The sequence below is a fragment of the Neovison vison genome, chromosome 3, assembly GCF_020171115.1.
Source record: "Neovison vison isolate M4711 chromosome 3, ASM_NN_V1, whole genome shotgun sequence".
Taxonomy (NCBI): Eukaryota; Metazoa; Chordata; class Mammalia; order Carnivora; family Mustelidae; genus Neogale; species Neogale vison.
This window is the reverse complement of record NC_058093.1, coordinates 111,339,505-111,354,405: the sequence shown is the minus strand read 5'-3', so window position 1 is coordinate 111,354,405 and position 14,901 is coordinate 111,339,505.

Below are 14,901 nucleotides of genomic sequence, written 5' to 3'. Positions count from 1 at the left end.
TAGGCAGAGAGGCAGGCAGAGAGAGAGAGGAGGAAGCAGGCTCCTTGCCAAGCAGAGAGCCCGATGTGGGGCTCGATCCCAGAACCCTGGGATCATGACCTGAGCCAAAGGCAGAGGTTTTAACCCACTGAGCCATCCAGGCGCCCCTAAGCTTATATTTTAAGCATAGCCATAATACCAAAAGGAACCTATCAAAATAAGTATTCTTTAATATCAGAGTTTGTTCACAATTCCCTAATTGACTCTAAATGTTTTATTTCTGACTCATTTGAATTAGAATCTAAACAAGGTCTACCTGTTGCATTTGGTTGCTAAAAGATTTTATTTATTTGACAGAGAGAGACACAGCAAGAGAGGGAACACAAGCAGAGGGAATTGGAGAGGGAGAAGCAGGCTTCCTGCTGAGCAGGGAGCCAGATGTGGGGCTCAAAGCCAGGATCCTGACATCATGACCTGAGCCAAAGACAGCCTCTTAACAACTAAGCCACACAGGTGCCCCTGGTTGCTTTATATTTTATGTCTCTTTTAAATTCCCTGATCCATTTACATGACCCCCACCACTGCTTTTTTGTCTAAGAAATCTGATCATTTGTCCTGTAGGTTATGGCTCTATTGCTGCATCCTGGTGTTCTCTGGGATGTTATTCCATCTTCCAAATTTCTTGTAAACTGGCAGTCAGATCTAGATGGCTGATTTGGCTCAGGTTTGCTCTCTTTGCAAGGTGGTTTTGGGGTGCTAGGGGCTTCATGTTGCACCACATCAGGTGGCACAAGGTGTTCTATTGTTCTACCTTTTCTGGAGGGTGGATCGTGTTCTCAGGCTGATACATCTTTTATAATGCTCCTTGTCAGTTCTCTACCTAATGATTTCAGCACTCATTCACTGTCATTACTCAGATCCATTATTTTATTAGGAGTTGCGAAATGGTGCTTTAAAAATCCTTTCTATCATTTTGCGTTTACTAGCTGTAGTTCTTTAATAAAGAGACATTGACCTTATGAAATATTAGTAACTATAAAATACAGTTTGTGCAGGAAGGGCCAAAAAATGCTTGATTTTTGCCCTTTATACATATTTAGAAAAATGAGTTAATAAGCTAACAAACTTCTACGAGGACCAATATGAGGTTTCTTTGTTTGTTTGCTTTTTTTGGGAGTAAATATCATAAACTAGATTTAAAAAATCTTAACCAACACCCAAATTTTGTAATTATTCAGAGAGGATACAAGGAAATAGTAGGTACAGAGACATAACAACATTAGTCTCTCCCAGGGATCTGAGCCATCAAATACAGCTTAAAAAAAAAAAAAAGTCCCTTTTTCTGAACCAGAACATGTTTCCAAGTAACAGATGAGATCTAATGATGTGTGCAGTACAAGTTAGTGCAAAGAAAGCTACTCAGATTTTAGACTCCTTAGTGTTTATTCTTCATTACTCTCTTAGGTTGAGAGCCTATATGACTACATCTCATTGTTCATCCAGCTGCATCCCATAAATCTGTAATTCCAGGTTTATTTATAAAGAACAACCTAGAATGACCAAATATGTCTTGCTAGAAACATTCTTATATAAGGACTTCCTTATATCTTTACATGGAAATCCTATTAGAAGTTTGTACAGGAAGTCTAGATAAAGTAAATGGTGCCTCTCTTGCTCTTGTCTGGGGGTCAAATTAGGGGCTGCTACCAACACTGTCCTTTCCACAATATCATATGGAAGTCATACCTTAAACTCTCGGTTCAGAGTCAAGCTCCACCACTTGTGCTTGTGACTTTCGGCAAATTTCAACCCCTCCGAAGGCCTCATCCGTGACTCCTCTGTGGAGTGGGATTAGGATCTAGTTCACAAGGTTGTTGATGACTGAATGAGGCAAACTTGAAAGATCACTCATTACAGTGACTTCAACAGAAGCATTAAACACACATGTGCTAGCCATGAAACAAATATGTAGCCATATTTGTTCTGGGACAAACATAATAATTTTATAGACACAACACAAGGCTAGTCCCCTTTCTTTTTCTCAGATGTATCCCATCCATTAGAATAGTGAATGGCTCATTGCAGACAATTCAGGAAACTTTTTTTGCACATATGAATGAGTGAGTGAATGAATGAATGGGTGATTACATATAGCTTAGGTACAATGGCTCCATCCTTATTATTAGTATTCCTTCCTAGGAATATCTACCATCTCAGAACTAAATAACAACTATTATTCACATACATATTTTTATATTCTGAATATATATATTCAAATATATAGAGTATATGATATATATATATAGGATATATGATATATATATGATATATATATAGGATATATGATATATATATTCAGAATATTTTTTATTGTGGAAATTTGCATAACATAAAATTGAAAACAATCCAGTGACATTTATTACATACACAATGTTGTGAAAATAGTTCCAGAGTTTCTTCACCTTAAATAGAAACCCCATCCTTACTAAGCAGTCATTCCCTATTTCCCCTCTTCTGCTAGGCCCAGGAAACCACTAATGTGCTTTCTTTCAGTGCGATTTGTCTATTCTGAACATTTCATATAAGTAGAAGCATACGATATGTGTCTTTTTGTGTCTGACTTTTCCTTTTTTAAAATAAATGTCTTTTAGAATTGTTTTAGATTTACATTCAGTTACAGATATTTTTAAACTCCTGGATTTTTTTTTTTAGTATTTAATAAATTTTAATCCATTACAGAATGTACCCCTTATGTTGCTCTAACTTCTCCATCTTTGGCTTGTAGGAGCCCATTCAAGTTGGCTTTGTGTCCTTTTTGATTGATATATTAATGAACTTAAAGAAAACCAGTTTGGGGGATAGCACCCAGAAGGCAGCTGTTCATTAAAAAGTGTGTCTATGTGGTTTGGGTGGGGAAGGAGAGTTGAGGGCAGGGAAGTAAAGACATTAGAATAGTAAGGAAAAAATGAGATGCTAATTCAATTTCTAGGGAAAACGGCCTTTTGTACAATATGCTCTAGAGTTTTGAACTCTACCAGCATGGTTCCCACTGGGAAGAGATTCTGTCCTTATTAGCAAATGCAGGCTTGCTTTGTACCCCTTGGCTATGGGGAGACAGGCCTATTGGGCAGTCCCACTTCCAGCCTTCCCCAGAGCTCATCAGCCATAGGCCTTTGGGAAAGATTAGAAAGGGCTGAAGGGTACCAGGATTTCTCACTCATTGGCAAGAACTGTTATAGTTCCCCACATGCATCTGGTATCCAGGGAAGGCATGGAGGAAAATGGCAGACCTGAGTTTGTCCACCTGGTGAACATCCTCCACCTCATATGTGGAGGGGAGGCAGGTCAGAGGACCAACGCAGAGAAGGCATCTGCCCAGGACTATGCTTTGGGTCGCTATTTTGCAGTTGCTTTCTCCTTTGATCCTCACAATAGCAACTTGTGAATGTTCTATATGGCCAAGGATTGATGCTGTGGCATTCGAAGTGGGAATGGCACTGTTCTTGTCCTCAAGGAATTTGTGAAAAAGTACTTGCAAGGAACTTGCAAGGCAGTTAAGCAACACTGCCAAGCTGTCTATGAGTGGTTGATAGAAGGACAAGACCAGAAATCCTGCCACAAGAGCTAGATTGTGCTATGGGAATATATACAGTATTTGTAATTGGTGGTCAGAGATGAGGCAGCATCTCTGTTATAATCAGCATTACCAGTAGCAAGACTCTTTGTTAGGCTGTAGTATGGTCCCATCCTGGGCTGGCTAGGGAAATACCTCTATGGTACACACATGGTCCCTGGTCCCTGCCTAGAGCCATCAGGAATGATGCTAATGGAGACTCACAGTGGTAAAAGCCATGGGTTAGAGAGAGTGCTTAGATGTTCATGGGCGCCAGAGCAAGGAGATGTGATTGTCAGCACAGGCTCTGGGACCTGACACACCAATGTGTTACTAGGTACTGCTCTCCAAGTCCTCACCATCAGATGGAAAAATCATCTCTCTCTGTGTTGTAGTTAGAATGCAGTAAGAACATGCCTGAGCCTGGCTCAGGGCAGGTGCTCAGTAATTGTTGTTGACACTAGTAGAGGTTTACTGAACACACTCAAGAGTGATGATGAAAGTCATCTCTGGTTCCCTTCAAGGTGTTCTATGGGATAGGTGTGACTACTGTGACAATAGATATGCATAGTGAGTCTGAGCATGCGGCTCAAGTCCCTGCAAGACCACAGGTAAAGAGGAGAAAAGTCTGCACTTGAATGACAATGTGAGTTCCTAACACTGCAGCCTCTGTGCTCCAGCTTTGGGTTTTTAATGGTGTGGGTGCTGTGCTTCCCACCTATGTCTAGGAACTGTAGATTTTGTGCCACAGCTGATGATGTGATGCCAAAGGAAGAGGAATCTTTGCAGGTCTTCATTCCGGGGCCACAGGCATCACCCTTAAGTGGGCTTCTGAAATTACATTTAAAAATTTGTGTATTTGTTCTTTTCTTTTTTGCTTGAATAAATGTTTTATAGATTTATCAGGATCTTGAGTCTATATATTGTAAAAGATAAAGAGCAATTGATACAGATCTTTAGACTTTAAGAAGTGTATTTGCTCATTATCTCTTTTGAGCTCACAGGAATCCCATGTAATATGTTTAGAGTTATTAAAAAATGTTTATAGTTATTATTATTTATATTTGACAGTTGAAATAACATTCTCAGAGAAACCTAGGACTATCATGGACTCCAGACTGCTGTGGGTGGCTTCTCTAGCATCTTCTCTTTTTCTTTTCCCAAGGGGTCCAGATTTCCATTGGAAATCTTATTTCCTTCTATGGTCTGGGGGTAGCTTGCAGTCTAGGCAAAGTTTATCATTATGACCTATCTCAGTGGGCACTCTTGTTCATGCATGAACATATGACCTAAGAGTCCAATCAGAGTGAATTTCCCAATTTGTCACTGCTCTGACGCTAGGCTGACCTGGCCCTTCAGAGATCCCCCAAAATGGGGAAAGGTGACTGGGATTTTGAATCCCAAGTCACAGGATGCTGGCTTTCTTGGGGAGTGGGGGATAACTTAGGAAAGGTAGCACTTCTGCTGTACCTCAAGTGGGTCTCAGCTGTGAGCCCCATCAAGAGAAAACATTGTAATATATTGATAGTATACCTAAGCACCCACCGTGGTGACATAGAAACCTGTGCTGAAGGTGACAGAACTCTTGTTAGTCAGGGCCCAAAAGTGCTTATATCTCTTCTTCCATGGAAAGTGGGATAGAGGATGAAGAAGTAAGGGGAGGCACACACCACTCTGGGTTCTGCTGAGATTTTCTCCTTAACTTTCTAGATGTCCAGTGAATTTATGTCTGTTAGAAAGAAAAGCCAATTGCAGTGAATATTCTGTAAAACTAGCCAAGGAGGAAGCTATTAAAAGCACAGGAAACCTGTAGTGTCCAGGTCTTGTCACCTCTGGCTTCCTCCCAAATGGCCAGGTTTGGAGACCCACATATTGACATGTGTCTTTACCTCTTGTTATTCACAAGTTAGATGTTAGCCTGTGCTTGGCAGACACAGTTCCTGAGTTTCTTCCGGTGTTAGCCTTCGTGTTGTTAAATAATATGCTTAACTTAACAATTCCCCATGTAATTTATCTAGTATCTTTTATATATCACTATGGAGGATAAATTTTTAGTACTCAAACATCAGGGTCTGCATTACCTCTCTTCTTCCACCCTTCAATCAGTTAAATAATTTTTTATTTAATCAGTATCCTATGTTTACATTACTATGATTATGTAAATACTGTTCATAGCTGATACTACTTGTGTGCTGTGATTACATTCCATTTCTTGTGCAGTGTTTAACTTTTCTAGTAGTTGAGTTTTGACTCTAAGAAATTGGTTAGTTTTCTATCTACCTGTGACTAATTCTTCCCACACCTATCAGCTACCTAAAAGTCTCCCTCAATCTGATCTTACAATTAGATACTCTATTAGTTCTTGGCAGATTCTCTCTTGGAGACTTCTGCCTCCAAGCTTTCATCTGGACAAGTTGTTTCAGGCCACTCAGATGGGACTTCCCTTCACTATCCTTGTCTGAGATCTTCAAAGTCTTAAGAGAAGATTTGAGCTGTGAAAAAGATACATATTGGCTCCAAAAATAAAATCACAAATTAGAAATAAACAAACATTTAGTGAAATTGCATATTATCATTTCAACTAATCAATTGCAGCTCAACTCAACATTCCTTGGAACAGTTCTCCAACTTTGATCCAGTCTGCATATTTGGCATATCCTGAGAAATACCGAAAGATACCCCAAAAGCAGTTCTTTAGTTGTTGTTGTTGTTGTTGTTTTTCCACATGGGTGGAGCTGCTATGACAAACAGATTTGGATATATGTACCACCTATTCAAACCTACCCTCACAGAGAAGGTGAACTCAATGGGAAGCCAAGACTCACTCTTTCTTTCTCCACCCCTCCCATTTTTAAAAAAATTTATATATTTATTGGAGAAAGAGAGCAAGTGAGAAAGCACACACACAAAAGCAGGGGAAGCAGCAGGCAGAGCAAGAAGTTTCCCCTGTCAAGCAGGAACCCTGATGTGGAACTCAATCCCAGGACCATGGGATTATGACCTGAGATGAAGGCAGATGTTTAACTGACTGAACCACCCAGGCATCCCAAGCCAAGACTTTTTATTTATTTATTTTTAAAAATTTTTAAATTTTATTTTTTTATTGTGTTATATTAGTCACCATACAATACATCATTAGTTTTCTTTTTTAATATTTATATTTATTTGTTTGACAGAGAGAGACACAGCAAGAGAGGGAACTCAAGCAGAGGTAGTGGGAGAGGGAGAAGCAGGCTTCCTGCTGAGCAGGGAGCCCAATGTGGGGCTTGATCCCAGGACCATGGGATCATGACCTGAGCCAAAGGCAGACACTTAATGCCTGAGGCATCCACACACCCCACATTATTAGTTTTTGATATAGTGTTCCAAGATTCATTGTTTATGTATAAAACCTAGTGCTCCATGCAATATGTGCCCTCCTTAATACCCATAAACAGGCTCACCCAACTCATCATCCCCCTCCTCTCTAAAACCATCAGTTTGTTTCTTGGAGTCCACAGTCTCTTGTAGTTTGTCTGCTACTCCAATTTCCACCCCCTTTACCTTTCCTTTCCTTCACCTATGTCCTCCATGTTTTTACTTATGTTTCACAAGTAAGTGAAACCATATAACTGACTTTCTCTGCTTGACTTATTTCACTCAGCATAATCTCCTCCTTTTTTTTTTCTTTTTTCAAATATTTTACTTATTTATTTGGCAGGTAGCGAGAGGGAATACAAGCATGGGGAGTGGGAGAGGGAGAAGCGGCCTTCCCACTGAGCAGGGACGCTGATGCAGGGCTTGATCTCAGGACCCAGAGACTCTAATCATGACCCAAGCAAAAGGCAGATGCCTAATCACTGAGCCACCCAGGTGCCCTTCTTTTTCTAATTTCTTAAAGTGGCAGCTGAAGTTTTGATTCAACACCTTTTATCTAACAGACATTTAGTACTATAAATGTCCCCCCACATACTGCTTTGGTTGCATCACAAAATACAAGGTCAACACACAAAAATCAATTGTATTTCTATATACAGGAATGAACAACTGGTAACAAAAATTAGAAAAACAATACCATTTACTGTAGCTCCAAGAAAATAAAATTCTAAGCTGTAAGTCCAACAAAACTTGTACAGGATCTGTATGCTGAGACCATGAACCACAGACGGAAGCCCTAGATGCAAATAAACAGAAAGACAAGACACGTGACGGTTTAGAACACTCACTATCAAATGTGAATTCTCCCCAAATTTATCTATAGATTTAATGTAATTCCAATCAAAGTCCTATCCATGTTGATGCAAAAGTTGGGATTCATCTTTTCTGATGGCTGAGTAATATTCCATTGTATAAGTGGACGACATCTTCTTTATTCATTCATCTGTTGAAAAACATCTCAGCTCTTTCCACAGTTTGGCTATTGTGACCATTGTTGCTATGAACATTGGGGTACAGATGGCCCTTCTTTTCACTACATCTGCATCTTTGGGGGTAAATACCCAGTAGTGCAATTGCTGGGTCATAGTGTAGCTCTATTTTTAATTTCTTAAGGGCTTTCCACACTGTTTTCCAAAGCGGCTGCACCAACTTGCATTCCCACCAACAGTGAAGAATGTTACACTTTCTCCACATAATTTCCAAAATTTGTTGTTTCTTGCCTTGTTAATTTTGGCCATTCTAACTGGTATAAGGTGGTATCTCAATGTGGTTTTGATTTGAATCTCCCTGACGGCTAATGAGGATGAACATTTCTTCCTATGCCTGCTAGCCATTTGTATGTCTTCATTCAGGAAGTGTCTGCTCATGTCTTCTGCCCATTTTTTGACTTGACTATCTGTTTTTTAGGTGTTGAGTTTGAGGAGTTCTTTATAGATCTTAGATATCAGCTCTTTGTCTGTACTGTCATTTGTGAATATTTTCTCCCATTCTGTGGGTTACCTCTTTGTTTTGTTGACTGTTTCCTTTGCTGTGCAGAAGCTTTTGATCTTGATGAAGTCCCAAAAGTTCATTTTTGCTTTTGTTTCCTTTGCCTTTGAAGACATGTCTTGAAAGAAGTTGCTGTGGCCAATGTCCAAGAGGTCACTCCTTATGTTCTCCTCCAGGATTTTGACAGATTCCTCCCTCACATTGAGGTCTTTTACCCACTTCAAGTTTATCTTTGTGTATGGTGTAAGAGAATGGTCAAGTTTAGTTCTTCTGTATATAGCTGTCCAATTTTCCCAGCACCATTTATTGAAGAGACTTTTTTCCACTGGGTATTATTTCCTACTTTGTCAAAGATTACTTGAACATAGAGTTGAGGGTCTATATCTTGGCTCTTTACTCTGTTCTATTTTTATTTGTGTCTGTTTTTGTTCCTGTACCATGCTGTCTTGGTGATCACAGCTTTGTAATAAAGCTTGAAATCAGGCATTGTGATGCCTTCAGCTTTGTTTTTCTTTTTCAACATTTCCTTGGCAGTTTGGGGTCTTTTCTGGTTCCATACAAATGCAGAGAAAGTATTTGACAAAATACACATCCTTTCCTGATTAAAACTTCTCAGAGTATAAGGATAGAGGGAACATTCCTCAACTTCGTAAAATCCATCTATGAAAAACCCACAGAAAATATCATTCCCAATGGGGAGAAGCTGAGATCAGGAACATGACAAGTATGCCCACTGTCATCACTATCGTTCAACATAGTACTGGAAGTCCTAAAAACAGCAATCAGACAACAAAAAGAAATGAGGTATTCAAACTGGCAAAGAAGAAGTCAAACTAGCTCTCTTCACAGATGACATGATACTTTATGTGGAAAACCCTAAAGTCTCCACCCCCAAATTACTAGAACTCATACAGCAATTCAGTAATGTGGCAGGATACAAAATCAATTCACAGAAATCAGTTGCTTTCTTATACACTAACAGTGAAACTGTAGAAAGGGAAATTAGAGAATTGGTTCCATTTACAATAGCACCAGAAACTGTAAGATACCTTGGAATAAACCTAACAAAAGAGGTAAATGATCTATACTTGAGAAACTACAGAACACTCATCAAAGAAATTGTAGAAGACTCAAAAAGATGGAAAAGCATTCCATGTTCATGGATGGGAAGAAGAAACGTTGTTAAAATATGTATGCTTCCCAGAGAAATCTATGCTTTCAACACCATCTTAATCAAAGTACCATCAGCATTTTTCAAAGTGCTGGAACAAACAATCCTAAAATTGGTATGGAGCCAAGATTTTTTAGAGTTAGTCTTTGCTGTTCCCATAACTGACTCTTTTGCTTCATCTTCTCACCTGCCACTGTTACCAACATTACTCCTCTGGTGTGATTCACCATGTATTTTCCAAGATTGGAGTCTATTTCCTAGCTCCATCCTTTAACTCTCCTTCTTGGACAGGGGATTCTACAAATGGCCATTTGGGTGTTAAATTTATTGGCCAAAGTGGCCTCCATCTTCTTCCTCCCCTTATGCTTAGCTCCTCCTCCAGCTCCTGGAAGGAGGTGAGATCAAGAAAGCAATATTTACAGTGGTTTATTCCAATGACAGTACTGTTATATGGTGTTCTGGACATCTTCTCTTTACTCCCAGATGCATTCTCTACCTCTCTTTACCATGCTTACAGTGCCAAGAAGCTGATCTGAATGGATTGCATCATACAGCCTTTCTTGCTCTCAGCTTCCAGTTGGATTTGGCCAGGGATGGCTCTGTAGGTGAGTGAGAATATGGGAGCTTATGTTACAGTGATCTCTTAGCTAGCATTTTTGGACCTGGAAGCTGCTTCCTCTCCTTGCCAGCTAGGCATATAATTGTTTTGATCATGAAAATGAAGTTATAAGCATGAGCATTTCTGTAGATACTTATGTAGCTGCTCAACCTCAAGAAAGAAAGAAATGCCACATTGTTTTGTGACATAATGTTTATTTTATGTTTCTATTTTCTGAGAATGCATGTATTTGATTTCAGTCAAATTGGTCTTCCTTCATTTTCTTTGGGTTTGGACTTTGTTATGTTATAAACTTGGGAGTTAAAGGTCTCAGTGTTTAATGCTCATGGCAGCTTCTATTGATATGCCTCTGATTCCACCTGGTCCCCAGTGGTCAGTCCATTCAGACCACTGCTAAGTCATCTTTGTGGTTTCCAGAATAATTTCAGGCCGGCTTTGCAACCCTAAACAAACACATAACTTTTCCCTCTGATGTTATCCTAGGGTATGCCTAGGAAAGGAGATAGATTATCTGCTCATTATAAGCTCTTGATTATCTCAACCCTTGGTGAGGGGTCTGTTATTATCCACCCAGAAGGGAGCAGTTTTCCTTTCTTAGAGAATTCCAAAATGTCAGTTCTCAATCTTTATCCCTGCAGTAAGAAATCTTTCCCCAGTTTGAGGAATAAGAGGTGGAAAACCTTGTTCTGTGTCATCCTGGATGCTCTTAAATCTGCTACATACACCCAAAACCCTTTCTCTTTCCTTTATGGCCCATAGATTTTGGAAACCCCAAATCCAGAAAGGGACTAGAACATACAGGAGGGAATTTGGAAGGGTTAAGAAAACCAAGAGTCATACTCTTGGAGGGGAAAATGGATTACTTTAAAACATTTCTATCTTCTTCCCACTTTACCCCCAACTATGTCCTCTTAGGGAACATGAGGGAGAAGTGCTGAGAAATGGCAAGTGATAATTGGTTAAATACTCCATAAAATAGAAAAGGAAAAAACTAAGGGTTGACCTGTTGTGGAAGGGAGGCTGGGGAAGGGCCCTTGAAGAGATGGAGGGCTCGTCTGTTGGAGCTCTGGCCTAGTGAGGGGCAACAAGGTTTGGAACCAGAGCCACTCACCCGGAATGAAGTGCCAGGTCAGGATTGGTTAGGACTGATATCTACTCAGAGAGGCCAGAGTAGGCAGAGAACCATGCCACCTGTACCTGAAAAAGTGAGATGACAGCCTCTTAACATTTTGAGGATTAAACCTAAATCCTTGTAAAGGGACAATAATGTCAACAATAACTTTTATTGTTAAATGAGTCCTGCTCATTTAATCCTTACTATAGCCCATTGAGGTACTGTGTATAATTATCAACTTTTTTTTTCCAATTTATTTATTTTCAGAAAAACAGTATTCATTATTTTTTCACCACACCCAGTGCTCCATGCAAGCTGTGCCCTCTATAATACCCACCACCTCGTACCCCAACCTCCCACCCACCCGCCACTTCAAACCCCTCAGATTGTTTTTCAGAGTCCATAGTCTCTCATGGTTCATCTCCCCTTCCAATTTACCCAAAAGCACATACCCTCCCCAATGTCCATAACCCTACCCCCCTTCTCCCAACCCCCCTCCCCCCAGCAACCCACAGTTTGTTTCGTGAGATTAAGAGTCACTTATGGTTTGTCTCCCTCCCTATCCCATCTTGTTTCATGGATTCTTCTCCTACCCATTTAAGCCCCCATGTTGCATCACCACTTCCTCATATCAGGGAGATCATATGATAGTTGTCTTTCTCCGCTTGACTTATTTCCCTAAGCATGATACGCTCTAGTTCCATCCATGTTGTCGCAAATGGCAAGATTTCGTTTCTTTTGATGGCTGCATAGTATTCCATTGTGTATATATACCACATCTTCTTGATCCATTCATCTGTTGATGGACATCTAGGTTCTTTCCATAGTTTGGCTATTGTGGACATTGCTGCTATAAACATTCGGGTGCACGTGCCCCTTTGGATCACTATGTTTGTATCTTTAGGGTAAATTCCCAGTAGTGCAATTGCTGGGTCATAGGGCAGTTCTATTTTCAACATTTTGAGGAACCTCCATGCTGTTTTCCAGAGTGGTTGCACCAGCTTGCATTCCCACCAACAGTGTAGGAGGGTTCCCCTTTCTCCGCATCCTCGCCAGCATCTGTCATTTCCTGACTTGTTGATTTTAGCCATTCTGACTGGTGTGAGGTGATATCTCATTGTGGTTTTGATTTGTATTTCCCTGATGCCGAGTGATATGGAGCACTTTTTCATGTGTCTGTTGGCCATCTGGATGTCTTCTTTGCAGAAACGTCTGTTCATGTCCTCTGCCCATTTCTTGATCGGATTATTTGTTCTTTGGGTGTTGAGTTTGTTAAGTTCTTTATAGATTTTGGACACTAGTCCTTTATCTGATATGTCGTTTGCAAATATCTTCTCCCATTCTGTCAGTTGTCTTTTGGTTTTGTTAACTGTTTCCTTTGCTGTGCAAAAGCTTTTGATTTTGATGAAATCCCAAAAGTTCATTTTTGCCCTTGCTTCCCTTGCCTTTGGCGATGTTCCTAGGAAGATGTTGCTGCGGCTGAGGTCGAAGAGGTTGCTGCCTGTGTTCTCCTCAAGGATTTTGATGGATTCCTTTCTCACATTGAGGTCCTGAATCTATTTTTGTGTGTGGTGTAAGGAAATGGTCCAATTTCATTTTTCTGCACGTGGCTGTCCAATTTTCCCAACACCATTTATTAAAGAGGCTGTCTTTTTTCCATTGGACATTCTTTCCTGCTTTGTCGAAGATTAGTTGACCATAGAGTTGAGGGTCTATTTCTGGGCTCTCTATTCTGTTCCATTGGTCTATGTGTCTGTTTTTGTGCCAGTACCATGCTGTCTTGATGATGACAGCTTTGTAATAAAGCTTGAAGTCCGGAATTGTGATGCCACCAACTTTGGCTTTGTTTTTCAATATCCCTTTGGCTATTCGAGGTCTTTTCTGGTTCCATATAAATTTTAAAATTATTTGTTCCATTTCTTTGAAAAATATGGGTGGTACTTTGATAGGAATTGCATTAAATGTGTAGATTGCTTTAGGTAGCATAGACATTTTCACAATATTTATTCTTCCAATCCAGGAGCATGGAACATTTTTCCATTTCTTTGTGTCTTCCTCAATTTCTTTCATGAGTACTTTATACTTTTCTGAGTATAGATTCTTAGCCTCTTTGGTTAGGTTTATTCCTAGGTATCTTATGGTTTGGGGTGCAATTGTAAATGGGATTGACTCCTTAATTTCTCTTTCTTCTGTCTTGTTGTTGGTGTAGAGAAATGCAACTGATTTCTGTGCATTGATTTTATATCCTGACACTTTACTGAATTCCTGTATAAGTTCCAGCAGTTTTGGAGTGGAGTCTTTTGGGTTTTCCACATAGAGTATCATATCATCTGCGAAGAGTGATAATTTGACTTCTTCTTTGCCGATTTGGATGCCTTGAATTTCCTTTTGTTGTCTGATTGCTGAGGCTAGGACTTCTAGTACTATGTTGAATAGCAGTGGTGATAATGGACATCCCTGCCGTGTTCCTGACCTTAGTGGAAAAGCTTTCAGTTTTTCTCCATTGAGAATGATATTTGCAGTGGGTTTTTCATAGATGGCTTTGATGATATTGAGGTATGTGCCCTCTATCCCTACACTTTGAAGGGTTTTGATCAGGAAGGGATGCTGTACTTTGTCAAATGCTTTTTCAGCATCTATTGAGAGTATCATATGGTTCTTGTTCTTTCTTTTATTGATGTGTTGTATCACATTGACTGATTTGCGGATGTTGAACCAACCTTGCAGCCCTGGGATAAATCCCACTTGGTCGTGGCGAATAATCCTTTTAATGTACTGTTGAATCCTATTGGCTAGTATTTTGGTGAGAATTTTCGCATCTGTGTTCATCAAGGATATTGGTCTATAGCTCTCTTTTTGGATGGGATCCTTGTCTGGTTTTGGGATCAAGGTGATGCTGGCCTCATAAAATGAGTTTGGGAGTTTTCCTTCCATTTCTATTTTTTGGAACAGTTTCAGGAGAATAGGAATTAGCTCTTCTTTAAATGTTTGGTAGAATTCCCCCGGGAAGCCATCTGGCCCTGGGCTTTTGTTTGTTTGGAGATTTTTAATGACTGTTTCAATCTCCTTACTGGTTATGGGTCTGTTCAGGCTTTCTATTACTTCCTGGTTCAATTTTGGTAGTTTATATGTTTCTAGGAATGCATCCATTTCTTCCAGATTGTCAAATTTGTTGGCGTAGAGTTGCTCATAGTATGTTCTTATAATAGTTTGTATTTCTTTGGTGTTAGTTGTGATCTCTCCTCTTTCATTCATGATTTTATTTATTTGGGTCCTTTCTCTTTTCTTTTTGATAAGTCTGGCCAAGGGTTTATCAATTTTATTAATTCTTTCAAAAAACCAGCTCCTAGTTTGGTTGATTTGTTCTATTGTTTTTTTGGTTTCTATTTCATTGATTTCTGCTCTGATCTTTATGATTTCTCTTCTCCTGCTGGGCTTAGGGTTTCTTTCTTGTTCTTTCTCCAGCTCCTTTAGGTGTAGGGTTAGGTTGTGTACCTGAG